General features: G+C 37.2%; 1 protein-coding gene across 3 annotated transcripts in view; it reads left to right on the plus strand.

The window, feature by feature from the left end:
- BRINP1 (BMP/retinoic acid inducible neural specific 1) overlaps window positions 1-25,121 on the plus strand; it is a 1,471,690-nt gene that overhangs the window by 154,705 nt on the left and 1,291,864 nt on the right. Inside the window, exon 1 of one of the 3 annotated variants that reach the window (XM_044058038.1) lies at window positions 11,714-12,282. The exons of 1 other annotated variant lie outside the window; for it this stretch is intronic. The gene's annotated coding sequence lies outside the window, so the exon portion shown is untranslated. Of the gene's footprint in view, window positions 1-11,713; window positions 12,283-14,420; window positions 14,522-25,121 lie in introns of those variants that run through there. One more of the 3 variants, XM_044058040.1, reaches the window with a different exon arrangement.

A 25,121-nucleotide genomic window follows, 5' to 3' on the forward strand; every position in this document is an offset into this window, starting at 1 on the left:
GGGGGGTATGGTGAGCAGTAGTTGAATATCGATGTGATACAAAGGAAGCTAAAGAAGATAGCACAACTGAGGAAGGAAGAAGTAAAGTAAAAGAGGTAGAAGAAAGAAGGAAAGAGGGAAAGGATGATTTCAAGTGGGATGATGACAGTACCATCTCCGGGTGAGTGGGATGATTACAGTGACATCTCTGGGTGAGTGGGATGATTGCAGTGACATCTCCAGGTGAGTGGGAGGATTACAGTGACATCTCCAGGTGAGTGGGATGATTGCAGTGACATCTCCAGGTGAGTGGGATGATTGCAGTGACATCTCCATCTGAGTGGGAGGATTACAGTGACATCTCCAGGTGAGTGGGATGATTACAGTGACATCTCCAGGTGAGTGGGATGATTGCAGTGACATCTCCAGGTGAGTGGGAGGATTACAGTGACATCTCCAGGTGAGTGGGATGATTACAGTGACATCTCCAGGTGAGTGGGATGATTGCAATGACATCTCCAGGTGAGTGGGAGGATTACAGTGACATCTCCAGGTGAGTGGGATGATTACAGTGACATCTCCGGGTGAGTGGGATGATAGCAGTGACATCTCCAGGTGAGTGGGAGGATTACAGTGACATCTCCAGGTGAGTGGGATGATTACAGTGACATCTCCAGGTGAGTGGGATGATTGCAATGACATCTCCAGGTGAGTGTGAGGATTACAGTGACATCTCCAGGTGAGTAGGCGGATTACAATGGCATCTCCAGGTGAGTGGGATGATTACAGTAACATCTCCAGGTACTGTATAAATAATTTTGGAGTATTGTCTTGAATTCATGAGCATGTGTAATATTTCTGATGGACATAGGAAGATTATTCCATGACAGAGCAGGAAGATAGCTGTACAAGTTATGTCCATATGACTTTTTGGGTTTATCAATCTGCAAGAGACATTGATCGGAGCTTCTGAGGGATCAGGGTGGGTTATAGAGGGAGACAGGACAGGATATACTAGGGCAGGAGGAGGGCTTGTTCAGGATAGTGTGGAGGTTAAGAAGCTGAGTAAATAAGAGTTGATTTGAAAACTCTAACCAGTTAAGAGTTTGGCGAGCAAGACTGATGTAATTTTGATAGAAGATTAGCTGCAAATCTGGCTACATTGTTGTATGTAGTTTTGAGTTTCAGTAGTAGAGAGGACTGTAGGTTAGTAAGGATTTGGGAGCAATAGAAGAGGTTAGGGAGAAGATAACTCTGGGTTAGTGAGATTCTGGAGTTGGCTGTAACCTTTTGTTTCTATGTAGTAGTCCTAGATTTCGATGGGTTTTCCTAAATTGGTCATAAATGATAACTCCAAGTAGCTTGGTGTGAGGTTCAGAAAAGATGGTGGTGCTGTCAAGCAAAGAAATTGTAGAAGAGGATTTAAGATGGTAAAGAGATTTGGGAAAGGAATAAGAGGAGTTTTGTCTTTTTAGGGTTGAGTGTAAGATGGTAGTTAGTAAGTGCCAAGTTTCAGTGTAGTTAAAGGAGGATTTAGTTAGTGTGAGCAGGTCAGAGGGGTTATCAGCAATGCTAATGATAGTGAAATCATCTGCATACTGTATGAGGGATGACTGAGGACAGGATGCACAGTGTTGATTAGTAAAGATGTTAAAAAGAAGGGCTCCTAAAATTGAGCCTTGAGGGACACCCATCTTTTATAGGGAGACAAAGTAGAGATCCATTTGACAGATTGCAGTCTGTTAGTAAGATAGCTGGAAAACCAGGGGATTGTTGCAGGGGAGAAGTTTAGTTGAGAAAGTTTAGAGAGAAGGATAGAATGGGAGATGGTATCAAAGGCTTTGGAGAGGTGTAAGAAGAGGCAGGATACTAATTTATCATTGTCTCTGGCTAGGGAGATGGTGTTGATAAATTAAATGAGAGCAGGAGTGGTGCTGTGGTAGGGCTGGAAGCCATGCTGGGTAGGGGTGATGAGAGTTTCTTGAGTGAAATAAGACTGAATTTTTTTATGCACACAATGTTCAAGAATTTTGGAGGGGAGAGAGTATGGCAATTGGCTGATAATTTGAGAGTTCTACAGAGTTTCCACCTTTTTTGGATGGGTATAATGTGGAATTTCTTCCAGATAGTTGGGGCAGTAGATTCACAGATTGAGCGGTTACTGAGGATGGAGTCAGGGTATCCTATGGAGTTAGCAGCAACCTTTAGGAAGAAAGATGGTAAGTTATCAGCAGAAGGGGAACATGGTTTAAGTTTAAGAAGGAGACTTTTAATGTAACTAGTAGGGATAGGATTTAGAGAGAAAGGACAGTTTTGTAGTGAAGTGATGGTTGGAGGTGAGGGATTAGTAGGGTTGGAAGTTGGCATAAGTTTGCTAATAGTATCTGTAAAGTAGGTATTAAAGATGGAAGTAGTTTCTTGAGGTGAATTATTAGGGCAGGGAGTTTGGTGTTGAAGGGTGCCCAGGTTGGAGAATTAGTTTCACAGTATTCCAGAATTTTTTAGGATTTGTAGGTTTAGTATTTGTGGGGTTGTGATAGAAGTTTTTTTTATCAATATTAATGTGTTTTTAGCCAGGTTACAGAGTTCTCTATATTTTTGAAAGTATGTGTGTGATTTTATTTTTATCCAGAGTTTCCATGCAGTATCTCTGTTTCAGGTAAGAGATAGAGTAGACTTGGTGAGCCAGGGTGAGCAATGTGATTTCACACTGACATTTTACGCAGTAATAGAGAGTTTAAACTGTTTAGGAAGACAGAGTTGATTTGAAAAGTAGCAGCATCAAGAGAGAGGCGGTAGAGGTGAGGGAAAGCCAATTTATATTAACATTACCTAATATAATAGCTTCATTAGGTATGTTGTAAATCATCCAGTGCAGAATCTGTTCTAATAAGGGTATGTTACCTCCAGGGGGTATATAGATAGCAACTATTGTCAGGGTTTTGTGGTTGTTTCATTTACAATTAGCAATGATGAATTCAGCTGGGTAAAAGGAGGGTAGTGAGAGGGTTAGGGGGGATAAGGTTAGGAGGTCAGAGTACATAATGGCTACACCTCCACCTTTTTTGTGTGTTCTATCAAGGCATAAGATGTTGTAGCCAGGGGGGAGAAATTCATTATCTGTATTATGTGGTTTCAGCCATGTTTCAGAGAGACAGATTACGTAAGGGGAGTATTGGGCTATCCAAGAGTGAAATTCAGTTATCTTGTTAAGAATGTTGTATATGATTGAGTAAAAGAAAAGATGTTTGAAAGTATGATTTGAAAATTGCAAGGGAGTGTAAATAGTGTTGATGGGAGTAGAAAATTTGTTGTAGGGGCCTGGATTAGGGTATGTCACCTGAAGTCTAAGGGTGTTGAAAATGTGAAAGAAAAGTGCTATAGTGCTATAGCATATATATATATATATATATATATATATATATATATATATATATATATATATATATATTTATATATATATATATATATATATATATATATATATGTAGCACAGTTGGAGCTTGGTGGCTGCAAGAGGCATGGATTGCAGAAAATAGACAAAGTGAACTCTGTAACAAGTTTTTTATGTCTTGTATACCATTATAATCCAGAAAGGTTCCTGTAATGAGCAGGCAGCCAGATGAGGTAACAGATTAGGGACAGAGGCTGACTGCAATCTCCAGCAGGAGTCTGCCTCTATCAATTGGCATCAGATCCCTGTGGGAGGGAAACATAAATTTTAAGGCAAAGTGCCTCCAGAGCAGTGAATTTACCCGGGAAATTAACAGCCACAGCTTATGTTGGGACAGGACAATAACAACATATGCTCAGCATGCTTGTCCCAGTGGAAAAGAACTGCACACTTAAGCCAAGACCTGCCGTAAATGTAAATCTTGTTAAAATGCATGAGGAATTGCATGAGTGTTGCAAAAATTAATAATGTAATGAATCAATCTACCAAGTCCTATAGTTTCAGCCATCAAATATCAGAAAGGCAGACATTAGCTTTGGATTAAATTTCAACTTTATCTGCATTCTTAGACAGCTGCCTCCCACTCTGTACATGCACTCCTGCATGTATGTGTGTGTGTGTGTGAGTGTGTGTGTGTGTGTGTGTGTGTGTGTGTGTGTGTGTGTGTGTGTGTGTGTGTGTGTGTGTGTGTGCCATTATTTGTGCATACTCATACACAAAAGAAGAGCCATCAGCTGAGAGACTCGCCAAGCTCTGATGAGGTTTAGTGAAGCATTATGTAAATACTGCATATTTTTGTACCTCTGTGAATTACTTGTGCTGAAAATGATGTTAAATTCTTTTACTGCCTATTAAACAATGGACATTCGGTATCCTAAAACTCAATGAAAAGGTTAGGGTAATTGAGCAGTATGCTGCAGTATGTGGCAGTAAGCAGCATCTAACTACAAGTTTAGGGTAAATGAGAATTATACTGCAGTATGTGGCAATAAGGAGCATCTAACTACAAGATTAGGGTAAATGAGCATTATACTGCAGTATGTGGCAATAAGGAGCATCTAACTACATGGTTAGGGTAAATGAGAATTATGATGCAGTATGTGCCAATAAAAAGCATCTAGCTACAAGATTAGGGTAAATGAGCATTATACTGCAGTATGTGGCAATAAGGAGCATCTAGCTACAAGATTAGGGTAAATGAGAATTATACTGCAGTATGTGGCAATAAGGAGCATCTAGCTGCAAGGTTACAGTAAATGAGCATTGTGCTACAGTGTGTGGGTTAGGGTACCTTCTCACCCTTGCCTGAGAATTACTATACGTCAAAGTGAAAGCATTATAATGTTCAATGTGCAGTCATCATCAGAATTAGTAATTTTATTTATTTACTGGCATTTGCTTAACCCGGAAAGTTTGAATGAGCAGTACCCTTTTTCAATGGAGGCCTGGGAAGAAAGGCTCCAGTATATAGACATCATGGACAACCTTTATATTGTTCCACCATTTACAAGTCAGATTTCTTTATGAGTAAGCAGTTCCATTACTCATTCAATCTTGACATCAGTTACATCCTTTACAAATAGTTATGATTATAAATAACAATTACATGGATTATATATGATTTTTTTTTAATAAAATGAGGTATATACAGTACAATATCATCACTATGAATACATTATTGGGTTTTATGTAAAAATATTGTCTTACTTGTAAGACTTGTTTAATTCTAGGACATAGGAAGATAAGAAAAAGAATTACGGTAGCCCAAAGAAAGGAAGGAGAGAAGGAGGCACAATGAAGGTAAAGGAGATGAAATGGGAATTTTTCAGGTCTGTGCAGTAGCTTGAGGGCTGTAATTAATTGTGAATACAGTAGAAACTTATTCATTTTTATTCAGTTTAGTTGTTTCAGAGAGATGCAAATCTGTAATCTGTATTGCTGGCTGTTTGCAGTTTTGATTACTAGTTGAGATGATTAGGATAGGAGAGTCATATAATTGGGTGGCCAGTAGAAAAGAAGTAGCAGGCTTGTGTTCAACGGTCAGTGATTTTGTATTTTACTCTACAGAGGCAGACTGGCTTTTTATGTGTCTTGTTTTGGGGTTACTGAAGCTGAAGATCAAATTCAGATGGTCATCTATAATCACACCTAGTAGTTTAGTGTGGGATACTTTTTTTTGTTTTCTTTTGTTATTCAGAGAAGTTGTAAGTTGTTGAGTCTATGGAGGAGAATGTTTTCTGGGTTAGTGTTTGGAGCAAGGGTAGTGTCCCATCAGCACATATTAGAGATGAGTCATTTGTATATCATACTGCAGTTGCCTCTTTGGCTGCTCTGTTTAGGTTATTGATAAATAAATTAAACAGTAGTGATCCTAGGATGGAGCCCTGTGGGGCTCCTATGGATATAAGTATGAAAGATGAGAAACCATCTTCTCACTTCACTGCTTACAGTCTATTAGTGAAGTATCCACACAAAGAAGCTGGAGTTGCCGCTTTAACTTACGTTCTCATACAATATTGAGACAATGTCCAAAGTAATGAAAATGGAATTTATTATACAATTAAAAGTGCAGATAAAAATAACACTGATAAGCACTTTCATCCCATGTATTCAGAACTTCATCAGATAATTCCATAGGTATTCAATTTCCTTTTTGTAACACAAACCAGAAAATGTCATGGCATTCAAATAAGTACTGAGCCCCCCCCCCCCCCTTAAAGATGTAGAAGTTAAAAACTGCATTACATATAATTAATAAGGATAGAATACAATTTAAAAGTAAAATTTGTACAAAATGTATATACATATTTAAAAGGAATATATGCAATGGTGCTTTTATAGTAAATTAGTTATCTGTCGATGGCTTTTAATTTTTAGTTATATCTCTATGGTTTTTAATTTTAATAGGGAGCTAATAGAAATATTTTCAATTAAGCCTGGCCAGTTGCCTGCATCAAGATGCAACTGCCAGTATAGCTCCCTTTTCTCTAATAGAAGTGACCAAGCTCCACCTCATGTTTCTATTTTAATACTATCAATGACAAAAAATTGGAAATCATGCCCTTCATTTTCGAGAATATGCACACTTACAAATTTTAAATATGTATATACATTTTAAATATGTATATACATTTTGTACAAATTTTACTTTTAAATTCTTTTCTATCCTTATTCATTATACATAATGCATTTTTTTACTTCTATGTCTTTAAAGGGGTGTGTCAGTACTTATTTGAATGCCATGACGTTTTCTGGTTTGTATTACAAAAAGGAAATTGAATGTCTGTGGAACTATCTGATGAAGTTCTGAATATATGGGACGAAAGCACTTATCAGTGTTATTTTATCTGCAGTTTTAATTGTATAATAAATTCCATTTCCATTACTTTGGACATTGTTTCAATACTGTATGAGAAAGTAAGTTGAGAGGGGCAACTCCAGCTTCTTTGTGTGGACTATTCATTTTCTATTAGTGAAGTAACATAAGACACCAATTAAGTGATGAGGGTGAAAGCCCATAGGAACATAATTTAGTTAAGAGAATTTAATGATTGACTGTGTTGAATGTCTTGGATAGATCCAAAAATAGGGCTGAGGTTAAAAGACCTGAAGATCTATTGTGATTTATTATGTCTGTGTAAAGGGAAGTGGTTTTATTGTGACTGAGTCTGAAACCATGCTATTAGGGAGAGAGAAGGTTATGAGAAGCGACGCATGTAGTAAATTGACAGTGAATACATCTTTCCATGATTTTGGATAAGGGTGAGAGAATGATGATCAATCTGTACTTTGTGAGCTCAGTTGGCGAATCACCTTTAGAGATGGGTACTATACATGATTTTTTTCCTTAAGGTGGCGGCATACTTTTCTTTGATAGAGGAGTTTATTAGAATTGAAATAGGATATCTGAGATGATATGAAGCAAATTTGATGTATTCAGATTAAAGTTGGTTAGGGGTAATGGTTGTTGTTAACCACAGTCTACTGTACTTCAGTCCATACATCATATGGTACTTTCTGATGTACTACACATTTGCTCTATTACATGTTTGCAAGTCCAGTGTCAGTATGAAGACCCACTAAGGGGACCTCGAGATCAACAGCAACATAAATAGGATATGCTGTAAGGGGTCTATATCATTTCAGTGAATGCTTAATTGAGTGAATCACTATTTGTCGAACTGAATTAAGCAAACGCTTGCTTAAACAATTTTTTCCCCAGGGAAAGGACATGGTTGGCCATCATTGGGAATTTGCCCTTTTCCCCATTGTAGTGCGATCTCAGAGTTGGTATATTTATTTAGGAGTGTGTAGGGTGCATAGCACCCCACATTGGGGAGGGGCAAAGTCCCCCTCTTTCCAGAGTATTACATTTTGTTTTGTTTGTTACAATTGATGGGTGGGCAACTGTTTTTTCCCTGGGAAAATTTTTGCTTAAGCGGGCATTTGCTTAATTGAGCTTTTGCTTAATTCAGTTTGACAAATAGTGATTTGCTCAATTAAGCATTCCCTGAAATGATATAGACCCTCAGCAGGGATGTATAACAGTGAAAACAGTATCTATGGAATCATGATCCATTCCACATAAAACAAGGAACTTCTTTTACTCTGTTGAAATGTAAGTTGGACAAATAGCTAGAAAACTACACATTCAATCCTGGTTTAGCACCCATGCCCATTGTAAATAGGGTCAACAAGTAACTGTCCGAACATATCCCTGCTCTGTCCAGCTTTGTATTAGTCATACAGAAAAACACAATGGCCAAAAACTACCACGGAAATGTAAGGCTACACTTTTTTTTTAAGATCCTCACAGAGCAATAGCCTAGTAAGTAACCAAAAACCTATAAATGCAGATGCAAATGAAAACTTGATTGGGAAGTGAACCTTTTGCCATCTTGTTGCTAATTTTATCTGGTGAGGAAACTTACCCACTAAACTTTATTTTTTTAAGTCTGACTAGGAAGCCATTGCTCAGTCTAGTTGAATTCATTTTAGCTAACCCTCTAATACTAAGTCTACTTCATGGTGATTCCCCTAGACAGCTTTGTAAATCATAGCAGATTGTGAATACATTTAGCCACAATCATTTGAGACAGCTGAAACCTCCATAAAAAAGCTAACCAAATTTAAGATGCACTGGGACTCCTCTTAAATTCATAATGTTTCATTTCTTGGAGACAGAGATTGCCTGTGTCCCTATGAGCATGCTCCATAATTAGCTCCTTCATAGATTTGCACAGGTACCAAAGAGTGAGTTATGTTTGTAGTTGCTTGGTACAGGCTGTAGTTTCTCTTTTGTGTCCTGCTAAAATAGTTCTGCAGACAGGCTTTTTATTTAATAAGATGTGTACGTGATAATTATGAGGAAACGTCCAATGAAGTTATCCAGTCTTGCAGAACTAGTGTTGTTGATTTTGCCCCAAACTCTTTCCAGACTGCTCAGGAGATTTTTTTTTTTTGGGAAGGGGGGCTCACCCACTGAGATTATTATAGTAGTGGCTTTTCCCTGGGGAGTTCTGATGTCACAGATAAGACTTTTTGCTATAATATTGGTAACACTTTATTCTTAGAGTTCACCACAGAATGGAAAAGTTTTACACCTGTGCCATACAACTGAGTTATTGATTTAAACACAACTGTAAAGGAATGGTGTTATACATCTTCTGAAGCCCATACTGTTCAGCTACCATTCAGAAACCTTTAATGTAGTAGTTCTTTGTTAGTTTAATCTGCATGTTATGATGCTATGGCCCCTGGCGTGCAGCTTTTGAGTTTAACAGAACTGAGTTTGACGTTGCGCATGCAAGGTTATTTACAAAAGAACTGTAAAACTACTTATGATGGGGGGGGGGGGGCGCATTTGGTATTATCAACTTCAAGTTGTACTTGGGAAGAGAGTATTTAGAAACATACCTTTGCAGAGCCACTTCTACCGTTTATTTTTACAATATGCTGGTTTATTAATACGTTTCAGTAGGCATTAGTTTTTGACTTGCCATACTTTAACGGAAATGTTAATACCTACCGTTGAGATCATAATTAGTCCAAGTAAATAAGTAAACAAGGAAGTAGATTGCAAAGCATCAGTGCTTCCGGTGCCCCGTTTAGCAGGTCAAAAACATATTAAAACTTGCAGTGAAAAAAATGGATTCAGTCCATTCTTCTTCTGCAGTTCAAGGATACCTGTTAATGTTGATGTCACAAGGTTACACACAATGATAGTGTCTCCTATTCTCAGAGCCCCATTTACTTGTAAACGCTGTCCCTGGAGAAATTCCATTTATAATAGCAGCTGCACTATCCTATTAAACCGATTGTAAAATAAGTTTCAACAGGACATAATAATCACCTCAGAATGTTATGAAGGATACATAATTGAGACCTGGACTAATGTATATGTTTAGTGTGTGCCCATTTTAGAAGTATATTTGCAGGGACTCATTCACAGCTCTGATTTGAGCCGCATTAATTAGCCACATATCCATTCATAAAAGTAAATACTCGGCTCAGCAGCATTCGTTTTTCTCGCCTATTACTATCATACCCACTGCTAAACGGCAAAGCTTTTTTTCCTGGAATTTCTTGACAGTAAGTTGGGGAAATACCCATTGCCAGCCATTTCATCTGTCCCAAAGTGCAACTAATGTATTTCCGAGAGCATTCATTTGTTTGTTCTTCTCAGCCTTACCGTTTCATTATGCCCTACAACAGTCAGTTTGGAAGACAGAATGGGGATTAAAGGATTTATGTCTCCTTTAAAGAGGCTTGATTGTCAACCACGGACGTGCCTATTGATCTGTAAAGCAGATTCAGGGAGATCATAAAGTGTTGAGGAGTACTGTTCTGTCTACCCGTGAAGTGTCATAATTAATTTACTTTACATCTGGAAGATATTGCTAACCTAAGATTCCCAGTAGAAAGGTGAAGCTTAACGCCGTCGAAGAAGGCAGGTGTAGGCAGTAAAATTAGACAGGAAAATTAACATCCGGTGTGTGTGTGTGTGTGCGTGCTCTCACACAATACAGAGAGAGAGGGTTACCCCCCTCACCCCTACCATTTCTCGCTTTCTTTTTTTCCCTTCCAACTCCATGGTGTAGTACACATTTTGGAATTCGTTACTGGGTAAGACTTTTTTTAATATAATACTGTGAGAAAATGTTTGCTGTAGTGGGCCCTCGAACCACACAGTTCACATTGTCCTTCAAAGTGGCACTGAAGGACTTATTGCCCCCTTCAGACCTCAAAGCAGAGATGTACTTAGTGAAACAGCACCTGCGATACAGATAAACCTAGCTGTGAAAGAAAGGGGCTGTAGTATTCATCAGAGAGCTGTTCACTACATCACTTTCCCCTAAATTACAAAGGAGCTCTCTTCTAAACAAAGTGGGGCAGTGGCAGTTTGCCAGCTTCTACCGCCGGACTTCAATCTCTGTCCATGGTGCTGAAATGGAATACTTCAACTTCGATACCTCGCGGGAAGGTTGAGCCGTGCAGAGGGCTAAGTAAGCATTTATGTACGCATTGATGGGGTATCCAGAACCAGTAACAGTAAAGGCTAAAACGAAAATAAATAATGTTTACATTGTTACTATGCTGGTGTCCAAAAATATGGCAGTTGTATGGATTCAACCAAAGGAACGGCACTGTTGTACAGGGGTTGGATTCACTTCTGATATAGGTATGATGTGTCTATAATTTCCCCCCATCCAAAGGATGGAGACCCTTAATGTCTGAAATACCTATGTCCACCACGTTTAGACCATCTTGGCTGTGTTTCCTTACATATAGCATCCGAAAATGCCTGCACGACTATGCTGGACAGTTTAAGTTAATTTTGTACTTAAGCTACTCCGATGTAGGTACTCCAACACTGCACACTTCTCTTCTGTTGCACAGCATCATTTGCAGTAGCCACTTACTCATCACAATGATACAATTTATCAAACTACGATTAAGCAGAGTAGATGCAAGAGTTAAGGTCGAATGCTCATTAGCTTTCACAACTTGTGTGACATCTAAATACACCGTTTATGTTCTCTTGTGACCGTCTTTCTGCAATGTGGTTTCTGTGACTTTCAGCATTAATTAGCAACACGAACTGCATTATATAATTTATCGGCAGATAGCATAAGACTTCAGCAATCACTTCCCTCTAACCCTTGCATTCTGCTCAAATTCGGCCGCAGTGAAGACTGAGCTCTGCATATGGCAAGCTATTTTACAGCAAAAAAAAAAAAAAAAACAAGCTCAGTTCATTCCTTTCCTTGCACCTTTTCCATTCACTCTGTACATTGCCTTGGAGCTACAAACTCCTCCATTTTCATTCTTTCTCTTCCTTCTCCTCCTACCCTTTTAATTCTACAAGTACATTTGTTATAACGATCAGAAATGAAATAGATAAGTAGAATAAAAAAATACAAAAAGACACTCCCCTTCCTTTTCCTTTTTTTCCCATTCAATTCATCCAGTATCACTCAGTCCCCACCTCCTGTAAGTCCAGCCTCCGTCTCTCCACCAGAAGCTTTTTACATTCTTTCCATCTCCCTGCTGCTTTTCTAGCCTGGTGCCTACAAACTGATCAGTAAAAGGATCTCTCACTCTGCCTTTCCGTGTTTTCCTCTCTTTGCCACTCGTCCCCCAAATGCCTGCAAGCTTAAACAGGATCCGGATTTCTCTTGCCGAGCATGAGAAAAGCTGCTAGATCGCCAATATCTCCAATCTGGTATTTGCACGAAGTCGATCATCATGAGAACTATTGGACGCAGTGGTTCTATCAGAAGTTTATGCCCAACCGAATAAAACCCAGGGGTAATCACACCTCATTTAGAGAGGAACATTAACCTCAGGTAAGTCTAGCAAACCGAGACGCCAGATCTGTGCTAAACTGAGTGATATAGTAGCGTCTGTTATTTGTCCAATGCGGCTGACATTATTTTTAAAAATTTCTTCCCATCTGGGCTCTTAAATGCAGGGAACAGGGCTCGTTTCTTTCACATTCAGACTCACATGCAAAACACAGACACTCTCAATAACACTGTCATTATAGTATTTCTGAATCCATAGGCAACCATTACTTAAGCATGTTCTGCAGTGCTCAGGGCAGTGCAGTTTGTTTATCGTTTTTCCCCTCGAATCTATGCTTCAGATTTGACTTTGCAATTATTAGTTGTATTTGAATGGCATTCTTCTTTTCTTTAGCAAATAAATGTTTCCTAAATACGACACACATATTGCTGGAAACAGATAAGGTAACTTTATTTGTGTACATGCACTAAAGGGGCATTAGATCAGCTGCTGTTTCCTGCACTGTATGAACAGGGAGTCTGGTTTAAAAAGTCTCTGCATTAATGCCTTAATGGTACATAGTGGGACTGTAGGCAAGAAGTAGATGCGCTTAATAGCGTAAAAGAAAGCGGGGCTGAAGTGTAGTTAATCTTTCGACTGCATTTTTTAGATAGTGTATCAGAGAACAGATGTTTGATAATAGTACAGAGGTTTAACCCTAAGGATGGGTAGGTGGGGGTCGTGTTATTTGCCTCACGACAAATGTCTCTCTTGCTTGTGCCCCCTCTCTTTTATGTATAAATGGCTGCACAGACTGGAGAAGTAGAACATGAACCTCACAGTATCGCAGTTAAAGGGAAACTGCTGACTTGTCTGAAGTGCATCACTGTCGCTGTGAGATTGAGAAATGTGATTGAACATGTAGTTAGACTGGAAGAAGCTTGCTGCTGCCTCATCCTGTATAGTGATAGCTATTTTTATGCACAGATTGCTGGCTGCTGATAGGATCTGGAATGCAGAATTTGGTGTGTTCTATACAACCAGAACGTGAGCAGGCACAAAGCTGGTCCCCTTGGGCACTGCACTTAGCAGCTTTGAGTGATGGGTTAAACCATCACTTTCCTATAGACAGTGCCTGCATTCTCTGTAGAAGGTACACATTTTGCAAACATTAGAGTTCTATCCTTTAAAAGTCACCTTATTGCTAAGGTGGCTGTGTGACATACTGAGGACATTCAGCTTTTTTTCTAACAATACTACGTGGTTAAATATAACTGAGTCCATGCCCATCCATATCTGATTGCTCTGGGCTACTTCTGCCTTTATAGATTACCAGTAAAAAGGGGGGGGGGGGTGAATACTTCTTTGCTGATATAAATCCAGTTTGCTTCTGCTTTGTGTGTCTGCTTTGTGGTTATCTTCAGAGTCTTGATGAGTATTGTTTTTTAATAGCAGTCTGTGTTTAATGGGGATCATAACTCGAGTTTTCTCACAATGTTTTATATTTTCCTATCGGATAATGAATATCAGTGGGCACTGTAGGAATTTAGGTTACATCTGCATTGGACAAGAACGTGTCAGTTTTCACAAGAGCTAATTGTGTCCATTTTCAAATACGTGTTTGGTAGTTTTTTATGGTAAATCTGTGGTTATCTGCATATATACGTAGCTGAAATAATGATACTAGTGCCGTTTCAGATCTGAGCAATACTTTTCTGTACAAAACATAATGAATTGCAATGCAAGTCGTGTGTGATTGTTGCAGTGATCCTGAATGAATCGGTACGCATTTTGAATTTTCATTACGTTAGACTATTCACGGCAGCTGGCACACAACATTACGTTACTTGATAAGTCTGAATTGCTGTGTGCAAACATTTTCTGCATTTTAACCATTTTGAGATGAATGCACTTCTTTGAATGTTTCAATGCGTTGGTTGGTTACTATAATGCAGTAATTCCAAAAAAAGTAAGGCTGCTAGTTTGAGGTGTATAAACTGACCGTGTGTCTCTTACGCCAGGGGGCGCTGTGACTTTGCTAGCTCTTGACACCTGATCGGTAAGCATGTCTTTGACAACTTGATCTTCCCATAACTTTTTCTGTATGAATGTACGTTTATAAGCTTTATTGAAGAACATTCTGAATATGGAAAAGTTGCCAGTTATTTACAGTTTAAGCTACTGGAATGATGCCTTTGCTTACAACATAATTTGCGGTGCTGTACACATCAAATGTTTCATTTTGCTCCTTTGAAAATTAACAGATCCTCGGCAGACTAAAGTCCTGGCTACAGAAAAAAGGTGAATATAGGTTTTTAGAATACAAGGATGAGTTGCATTTTTCTTTGCTTGTCAAGCATTAGTTCAACGTTACTATTTGTACAGTGACCAAGGACTCTACGAATAACAGTAAATCAATAATGTATTTTTAAATTATTGCATTCATTGTTTACTAAAGGTAAAGGCATGAACTGACCTACCGATATTGCTGCAATGCATGTTACACGTTTTCCAGAATTAACAAGTAATAGTGGAAAATGAATGAGACGCAATGCCAGAAATATAAAACACTTTTCTTCTATTGGTACTGTGCCCTTTTGATACAATTTAATCAGGTATGATCACTATGTGATTAGAATTTGAACTCCTATACTAGGCCTTCTCAGAATCCTCGTTTTGCTGCTAAGCCTAAGATCAAAGCAATATTACAAAAATGTGAACTTTTATTGGCAACGATTAGAAGGCATAATCTAACATCAAATTAAATGTTAAATATGATGTTGGGTAACGATTTGATATATTGCTCTACGTGGAAGCCAAAGTTTGTGACATCATCAAGTGTAGATAGGAAAACTTTCTCTAAAAGCACAGGAAAATAACCATGATTTAGATGTAATGTAGACACACTCTGGGCAGGCATATATACTGTGACAACATTTGGCATATGTCAACATGGACAGTCGTTGATTTTTCTTTTACTACTGTGGAGCTAGTGCCTAGCAAATGAAAAGAAAGGTAGCTTGCATGCTGCTTTTTTGTGAGCTAGACAAAATAATGCATGACCCAAGAACACAACAGATATGTTATCATCAACTGCTGAGTTTATTTATTCAGATTATACAACACATTGTTAAAATATATATCAGTAGGGTCTCATCAAAACAACACTGTATTATATAAATGTCTTTTATTCATTAAACAAAAACACACATGCACATTTCAAAGAGAAAATAACGGCTTACTACCCATTCAAAAGGAGTGTTGTGTATAATTAATTAATTGAATCACAGTGCATAGAAAGAGCACTTTGTCTGAGTCCCTTGCTTGTATTGTTTCTTTTAGTACAATGGTTATGTTAAGTATCCCAAACTATACGTGATATTAAGTAAATGTAATCTTCCTTTAAAAAGTCCTGCATGTGAATGTATTACCTTTTCACTGAGACCTGTTTTCACTTTTGCAATGTGAACAACTTAGTAGTAAAGCTAGTTGAGCAGGTGAGAGTCCCTAATGTTGATAACATAAGAAAATGGATTCTAAGTAATTTAATGCAGTTGTTGCACATGAGCTAAATTGTGATACATTTCTTTCATCACTTTTGTATTTTCTTATTAATACTAGAAGACACAACCAAACCATTACCATATCTATATGGGAGTTATCAAACAAACAAAGGCAAACAATTGACCAAGTACTGCTTTCGGATGACAGCGATGATGGTTTACTTTCACTGCTATAGTTGCATTAGGAGTCAGTTAACATTTTCCTAATATTGTCTATAAAGTACCGCTTTCACATCCATATTGTACATCAGATATTTGAAAATAAGTGTAGATGCCTCAGCCTTAAATAATATAGTTTTAGATATAATTCAATCTACCAATGTACTTTTCTGAATTGAAGAAATAGATGGCTGAAAGAAACATTGTGGTATGTTGACAGTAGATAGGAAAACACTATCATTAGTTCAAGGTTATTCATATTAAGAAATTAAAAAAACATTCAAACACTACTAAATTTAACCTGCTGTTTGCAGCAATTATTCTTAAGGTTTTACATTTGATTGCCTAATACTTCACTAACAAATGTTTAGATGTATGTCTCCTACAACATGTGCACATAAAACTTATACATCTGATGAATGAGTACACTATAAAACAAACACTTTTTCCTATACATGTGTTCTAATATCATATCCAGTGCCATTTTGGAATTACAACTTGATGTAGAAAAAAACTACTAATTTCCACAGTGTAATAACTCTTGCCATTGCCATTCAGAAGTGTGCCTGTATACTTCAGGAAATCCTGCATTATACCAACATATACACCCTTCTCTTCCTTTAGTTATTTGCCATCATAATTATGTTATTTTTACACAGATTCTCAAAGGCATGTATGCTGCAGTAGCACATCATCTCACTACAGCATGTATTTCTTCTGCATCTGCCAACAGTTGAATTGGCTGCTTCCCTCCTCAAAACAGTTTCCTCTTCTTTCTGCCAGACATCTGTTCTCCTGTCCAAATCAAAGTGCAGGTGGAGTGTTAGTATTTTTTTCACAGCAGTCTGTCATCTACTGAATGATAACAGATTTTGAATTCTTTGGTCAATTCCACTGGCATTTCTTCATTTTCACACAGTACCCATCAAAATAATGCCAATAAAAACATCACTTCTACTGATTATTGTTGGGCCTGTCATAAAAGAAGTATATATTTTGAAATCCAAAATAAATATTGCTCAAAAACATACACAATATTCACATGTTTTATATATATATATATATATATATATATATATATATATATATATCTATGCTTGTTACATTTTTATAAATTGCCAGCTTGCATATATGTAATCTTGAAAAGTCAGTGACACTTTGATTGGCATTACTAAACTATATATTTATGCTTATTGCAAAACACAGAATAAAGAATATGATAATATACTGAATGAAATAAAATAGAAACTGCGCGCATCCCAACTTCCACTCATTGTGATGCAATGCTTGCGTTTAAGAGTCTTTTTTGCTCTGAATTTTTGATTACATACAAAAATCAAATGAATGGACAACTAGCTCAACAGGCAATTATATGATCATGTAAGAATGTGCCTGTATATGAGCATGCATAAGAGGATGCTTACCAATATATAAAAATTAACAGAAAACCAAGTGCAATCGCACAATGTATCTTCAATGCGAAGGGTAATGAATTATTGGGATAGTTTTCCATAAAGACTTAATAACTACTGCAGAGCAATGCACATTTCCTTGCTGTAATGCATGTGTGCATCTTCCTTCATCTGAATACCAAGAATGTTATATATGCTAAAAACTGGCTTTAGTACTACTTAATCATACAACATGTGATTTCCTGTTCAAAAATCAAGAGGATTTTTCAAATATCTTTTTTTTTTAAGGAACAGACCACAACTGTTTTCTACCATCTAATTTATGGCCATCTATGGCTTATTAAATCATTCATTTTTATAGACATAATCTTCTTCTTCTTTCGGCTTTTCCCGGTTAGGGGTCGCCACAGCAGATCACCTGTTTCCATTTCTTCCTGTCCTCTGCATCTTGCTCTTTTACACCAACCACCTACATGTCCTCTCTAACCCCATCCATAAACCCTATCTTAGGCTTTCCTCTTTTCCTCTTACCTGGCAGCTTCATCCTTAGCATCCTTTTCCCAATATACCCAGCATCCCTCCTCAGCACATGTCCAAACCAATGCAGTCTCACCTCTCTGGCTTTGTCTCCAAACTGTCTAACCTGGGCTGACCCTCTAATATTCCTAATCCTGTCTACCCTCATCACACCTAGTGCAAATCTTAACATCTTTAACTCTGCCACATCCAGCTCTGACTCCTGCCTTTTTGTCATTTCCACTGTCTCCAACTCATATAACATAGCTGGTCTCACTACCCTTTTGTAGACCTTCCCGTTCACTCTTACTGGTACTCGTCTGTCACAAATCACTCCCGACACTCTTTTCCACCCACTCCACCCTGCCTGTACTCTCTTCTTCACCTCTCTTCCACACTCGCCGTTACTCTGAACTGTTGATCCCAAGTATTTAAACTCATCCACCTTCGCCAACTCTACTCCCTGCATCCTCACCATTCCTCTATCCTCCCTTTCATTCACAACCATATATTCCATCTTAGTCCGGCTGACATTCATTCCTCTCCTCTCTAGAGCATATCTCCACCTCTCCAGGGTCTCCTCAACCTGTTTCCTACTCTCACTACATATCACAGTGTCATCTGAAAACATCATAGTCCACGGAGACTCCTTTCTAATCTCGTCTGTCAACCTGTCCATCACCAGTGCAAATAAGAAAGGTCTCAGAGTTGATCCTTGATGTAATCCCACCTCCACCTTAAACGCATCTGTCACTCCCACTGCAGATCTCACCGCTGCCTTACTACCCTTGTACATATCCTGTACCACTCTTACATACTTCTCTGCCACTCCCGACTTCCTCATACAATATCACAACTTCTCTCTAGGCACCCTGTCATATGCTTCTCTACATCCACAAAGACACAATGCAACTCCTTTTTACCTTCTCTGTACGTCTCCATCAACACTCTCAGAACAAACATCGCATCTGTAGTGCTCTTTCCTGGCATGAAACCATACTGCTGATCACTAATCATCACCTCCTTTCTTAACCTAGCTTCCACTACTCTTTCCCATAATTTCATGATGTGACTGATCAGTTTTATCCCTCTGTAGTTACTACAGCTCTGCACATCACCCTAATTTTTAAAAATCTGTACTAAAGCACTTTTTCTACACTCCTCAGGCATCCTCTCACTTTCCAAGATTTCATTAAACAATCTGGTTAAAAATTCCACTGCCATTTCTTCTAAACGCCTCCAAGCTTCTACAGGTATGTCATCTGGACCAACAGCCTTTCCATTCTTCATCCTCTTCATAGCTATCCTTACTTCCACCTTGCTAATCCATTGCATTTCCTGATTCACTATCCCCACATCATCCAGCCTTCTCTCTCTCCCTTATTCTCTTTATTCATCAACCCCTCAAAGTACTCCTTCCATCTGTTCAACACATTCTCCTCACTTGTGAGTACGTTTCCCTCATTATCCTTTATCACCCTTACCTGTTGCACATCTTTCCTAGCTCGGTCCTGCTGTCTAGTCAGTCGGTACAGGTCCTTTTCTCCCTCCTTTGTGTCTGACCTTTCATACAACTCTCTATACGCCTTATCCTTAGCCACCTCTCTCTTTACCATGCACCTCATCTCCTTATACTCCTGTCTACTTTCTTCATTATAGACATAATATAGATTGATAAATAACTCACATGGCAAATGGTGAATTCCTCTGCAATTAGACATCTGTAATTCACAGAAACAAATGCAAGTAATAACAACATCAGCCTCCTAATGTATTTATTTCCCACTGGATTTTATATAGCAGTGCTTATACACTTTTCACAGTCCTAAAACTTGCATCTGTTTTGCACAAGAAGACTTGGTGGTTAAAATATACATTTAAAAACTGCTTGAATTGTATGCCTGAAATTTCCCTTAAATGAGTGAGTGTCAGTCATTTGATCACAGTCCTATATATAATTAGGACAGTTAACTGGATAATTACACTACAGCCCACAGTCTGCGTAACAGATATGTACTTATCAGGTCTGGAACAGGAATATGAAGTAACATTTTGTTCAAGTTTTACAGTTGTGCCATATTTTTTAATCAGTATTAGTTCTTGCATGCCAATGTTTTGATATATGCTTCCAGAAATTGTGCAGATGACAATAGAAAACTAAATTATCGATTAGTGTCCAGCATCCAGAAATGGGACATTTAGCATGACAAGAGAATAATCCTTTTTATCTTTTTGTCATCAAGCAGAAAAATACATTATAATAAGAGAAAAAGCAAACATATGTTTCCACTCAACAGGTATTCAAAAGATGTTCATGGTAAATATGTTAATAAGAGATAGCATACTCTGCATTATTTATCAATAGCATTCAGGGGAAAATTGAATTTGTTGATATCTAATACAACTTTAATAAAACATTCATGGCAATTTCTGTAGTCAGTTGTATAATTCTGGTATTTTGTGTTGTAATAATAGAGATGCCAGCAATATTTATTAGTAAAATTGATACCAGTATTAACTTGATAATAGGGCTTGCAGTTCCCAAATAATACTGAGTGGCAGTGCTAAACCCTCCACCCCCCAACCCCCATTATGAAACAAGTTCTGCTTGGGGCAAGACACTGCATCAAGATCAAACACATTCAGTGAAGGATTTTGACACAGCCAACCATCTTTTCTTGAGAACAAATTGTTATGGACTCTTATGTAAGTAATCAAAATGAGTCAACACTGGTGTTTCATAAAATATTTATACGTGACAATATAACAATTTTATTTATTTATTTTTTAAGCTTGTTAAAGTGCAATCATTTCTACTCCCGAAGAACAACTTATTTGACACCCTATAGGCTGCAAGAATTACTTAATCTATTCTGTGACACCAGTTTGCTTTTTGTTACTATTTTAAATGCATTTTGATGTAACTATGTTTCCTCTCTCTGATTCCCAGAGTTCATGTGCTATCCTAAGTATTGGTGACACCCTCAGCACTTGTGTTTCCTAGAGCACTGATGCCATAGACTAATGATTTATGATGCAATGTTTGCCCAAGTACTATAAGACTTACAAAATTCCCAAGGCTTTTTCCCTATAATATTAATAGGTGAATTAGTAGTGAAAAAAGTTGGTAATTAGTAAAGAAGCCATACCAGTGTTCTAATGGGATGCTGTTATAGGATTTTTAATTGGATCCCTGATAATAAAATGGACATAGAGGAGATTTGTGGTCATCTGTGTTTGAAATCTGCAGTTATCACATGCATAGTCTTAATTCAGAATGTCACTTAGTATTTTGGACTTTAACACTTATTGACTGCATCAACCTCTGAGATGTTTTTTAAAGGTTCCTGTACTAATTTAAAACAAATGCAATAGATTTGCTGAAATATGAATAGAGTCATAACTTGGCCTTTTCCATTGGCATTTCAGCTTATGCTTTTAGTATTCAACCAAGCTAGTTCATCTGAGTGATGGTACAGGGGAACAGTCAATCAAGTTAGTTTATTTAATTAACAAATTCACTTTTTTTTTTTTTTTTACTAGAATCAACTCAATCCATGATCTGCTACTCTGGATGGTGCCTCTATTTAAATAGCATTTGTGAGAGAAGTTAATCAAAGTCATTTACAATTAAAGCAAAGCGAAATCTGTGAAGTCTAGCATTTATAGAGAAAGCATGCTAAGAAATACTGTTGAATAAAGAAACACTACTGTGGCTCAGAAAACTTTTAAACAACAGGGTCTTACAGCAAATCAATAAATCTGACATTCCTTATTGAGCGCTTTTTTAGATGTGTGGCATTTCTGTTATGCTGTTTAATTTGCATGCATCACTACTGAGGACAGGATGATAGAAAATAAAGCTTTCAATAAATTCAGTTGTGCCCTTGAAATCAGCCTCTGATGAGCTGTTTTGATATTTGCTTCTGTACTGGATTGCAGCAGTATTATTAAAGTTGTTCAAATGGAAATGACAGCACTTTGTTGTATAATTTAGATACTGGCATTCCAAACAAACAAACTTAGCTCTACTACAATAACAACTCCACTCAAAATGCATATGAATGACAATATTTAACTACTCTCAGTTTTTAATTATAGTAGAAGAAAAATTGTTTTGTTAAAACATATGTTGTTGTGGTCAGGCTAAGCATTCTACATACATACAGTCTTCAAATTATGAGAAAGTAATTGTAAATTATACTTTTAAATATAAATTTGCAATTTTAATTATAATGACAATAAAATACATTGAATTAATTAAGTGAATGAATAGATGCTAAATAATTTTTTTTCTCTATTGCCTAGCACATCCAAACTATTACTTTAGACATTATGTTATATATGTATACATAAAATCAATCCCTATAAGTAAATATATAGATATATAGATACAGGTATAGGTATAGAGGGGTTCACTTTAGAAGCTCGAAATACTGAAATATCAAAATTCATTATTTCACGCCCATAAAGTGGAATCCTGAAAAGAACGAAAACTCAGAAGCGCAAAATTTAAAACCTCGCATACTGGAGATTTTGAATTAGCACTTCTGGTGTTTCGCTGTGGTTATGGATTCAGGTAAGTGTTTATGTGTTGAGGGTTTTGGGTAGGGGCTGTGGTGTGTGTTAGTGTGTTTTGTTGCTGTGATGTGTGTGTGCAAGGAGAATGTAGCTTGTGTGGTAGTGTGTTGTGTGTTTTTGTATGTAGTGCGACCTTGGAGTTAGAATATTTAAGTGGGGGGGGGGTGTGGTGCCCACAGCCCCCCACATGGGGGGGGGTGCAGGGGGGCTTGCCCCCCTGCTTTTATGTAGGACAAAGCTTGTGTTTGTTTGTGGGGAGGAAGGCGTGTGTTTGTGTACAGCAGAAGCGCTAATTCAAAATCAATTTTGAATTCCGCACTTCTGAGTTCGAGCTCCTAAAGTGAATCCAGGTGTAGAGAAATGTATAGGTATAAACAGATGTGTGTGTGTGTGTGTGTGTGTGTGTGTGTGTGTATGTTTTAACTGGGACCATGTGTTTTAGTGATAAATAAAGGCTAATTTATTATTAGCGTATCATATTTCATGTATTATGTAGCATACAATTTATGTCAAGAAGACTGTGATACAAAACTATGAACTTGGCTGAGGTGAGACAACTTAATTAGTTTATGAATGAGAAGACATGTAAAGCTGAAGAATAAATGCACAGAAAGCAAGATGCCTAATCTATATCCAATATGTAAGGTATGTGTGCGTGTGTGTTTCTATTCAGAAATGCTTAAAACAAAAGAATCCTTTAATACCAATTGATACATCCTGCAAGCTGTAAACATGTCATGACATATAACATTTGGAAATCTAGCTTTCTGCATGAAGAACTCCGGCTTGATGACGTTATAGTTATAGAGAATGAATTATATACTGATTTAAGTTTCAGTGCTTGACAGCTATTAGTACATAATGAAGGGATAAATCTCTCATTAAGTAATTTTTAGGTTATGGGGATTTGTTCACAAAATTTTAATTATGCATTTACCATTTGGACATAATAGCACGTTTATTATAACACTTAAAGGAGACTGTACATGTAAGTACAGATTTCATTCAGGCTTAATTCTTTATCTATTATTTCTGAATAGTGTTTAGCAGTTGTGCTGTATGTCAGATTTAAAGGAAGTTGCCGCATGCTAGTTTATATTGCCCCTTGATGACTGATGGCTTTAACTCTATTTACCAGTATATTATAAACACTTTTTTTATTTAAAGAATTACCAATCCTATTAAATTCAGCGGTGGTGGTGCTGCGGTAGCGTTGTTGCCTCACAGTAAGACATTGTCCTGTTCGATTCTCAGCTAGATCGTCTTCTGTGTGGAGACATGCGTGAATGGGCATACCTTCGTTGAAGGTTGTGCATCATAGGTGGCAACTCGGCACGTAAAAATCTACTGCCAATCGTTAGTGGACCGGAGTTCCACTGTGGCAACCCCTAACCAGGAAAAGCCGAAAGACACAACAACAACCAATCCTATTAAAGCATTTGTCAGCTTCCCATTTTGATATTTTCATATCTGACATTTGCTTTTTATTATGCCTTTGTCTTCTATTGATCATAGCATGATGTGATGTGTTAAAAGTATATTTTTCACTTTACTTTTCTATGCTAAATTTTTAAATTATCTGTGTAAGACCACTTAGGCTTACATTTAAGTGAATTGCCTTCTTGGAATTTATGTTTAAAGCATTTTATTTTATTTTCATTTATATTTTATTAACTAGTTAAGTGAACTGGTGCAAAGAAGGCTTTTCAGCCCACATGGCAGGTGCAAGAGCAATAAATTATAACCATCACAAGTTTCAAATCTTGGTAATAATGTGTATGTGGCTAAATAAAAATGTTGACAATAAGATCAGGCAGTAAATACAGTAGTTAACATTTAGCAACATTTATTAATAAAGTATTAACCTTCAAAACAGTTGATTGCATGTATTATATTACATATCATTACACAGACATTCCAAAAATTCTAAAGAAATGAACAAAATAAAACAATTGATGAAGAGTACTGATCAATTAGTGAAATAAAAGAACACTAGCTTCTCAGCAGACAGTGGCTAAACATTATAAAGCTTCATTGTTTGTAGTGGAAATTGACAGATTATATATATTTGTAGTGGAAAATTGACAGGATTAAATAGAACTATTATTCATGTTTGACTTCGATTGTATATGTTTGTAGTGGAAATTGACAGGATTATATAGAACTGTTGTTCATATTTGTCTTTGCTATGTACAAATTATCATACAAGTCTTATTTAACAGTATAGAACACATAGTATACAAGATGTGAGGAGGGCTTACGTTTAGACAATAAGGAAATAATTTTGCACAAGGAGAAAGAAGTAGCAGTACAGCTAAAGTATAATAAAATTGAAGTATACAACTGGAAGACATAATACTAAAGATAGGGTGAGACAGACATACACTTATTAAATTCACTGAAACATTTACTGATACAATTTATTTTAGTCATTGTTTGTCAAGGAATTTATATGTTTTAAAGTAATAGATTGGGGCACACACCATGGTTAGTCAAAACATCAGAAGAAAATATACTGTAATCTTGAATTGTTACCAATATCACATCAAGAAATGTATATCCCTTAAGTTCCAGATGTATTTAATTTTAACAATTAGTATCAATTTTTACCAGTTAGTAGAGATTGTTGTAAAAGTAGAGTATAAGTTAAAATCAACAGCCTAATTAGAG

The sequence above is a fragment of the Protopterus annectens genome, chromosome 16.part0, assembly GCF_019279795.1.
Source record: "Protopterus annectens isolate FY-2018-M chromosome 16.part0, PAN1.0, whole genome shotgun sequence".
Classification (NCBI taxonomy): domain Eukaryota; kingdom Metazoa; phylum Chordata; order Ceratodontiformes; family Protopteridae; genus Protopterus; species Protopterus annectens.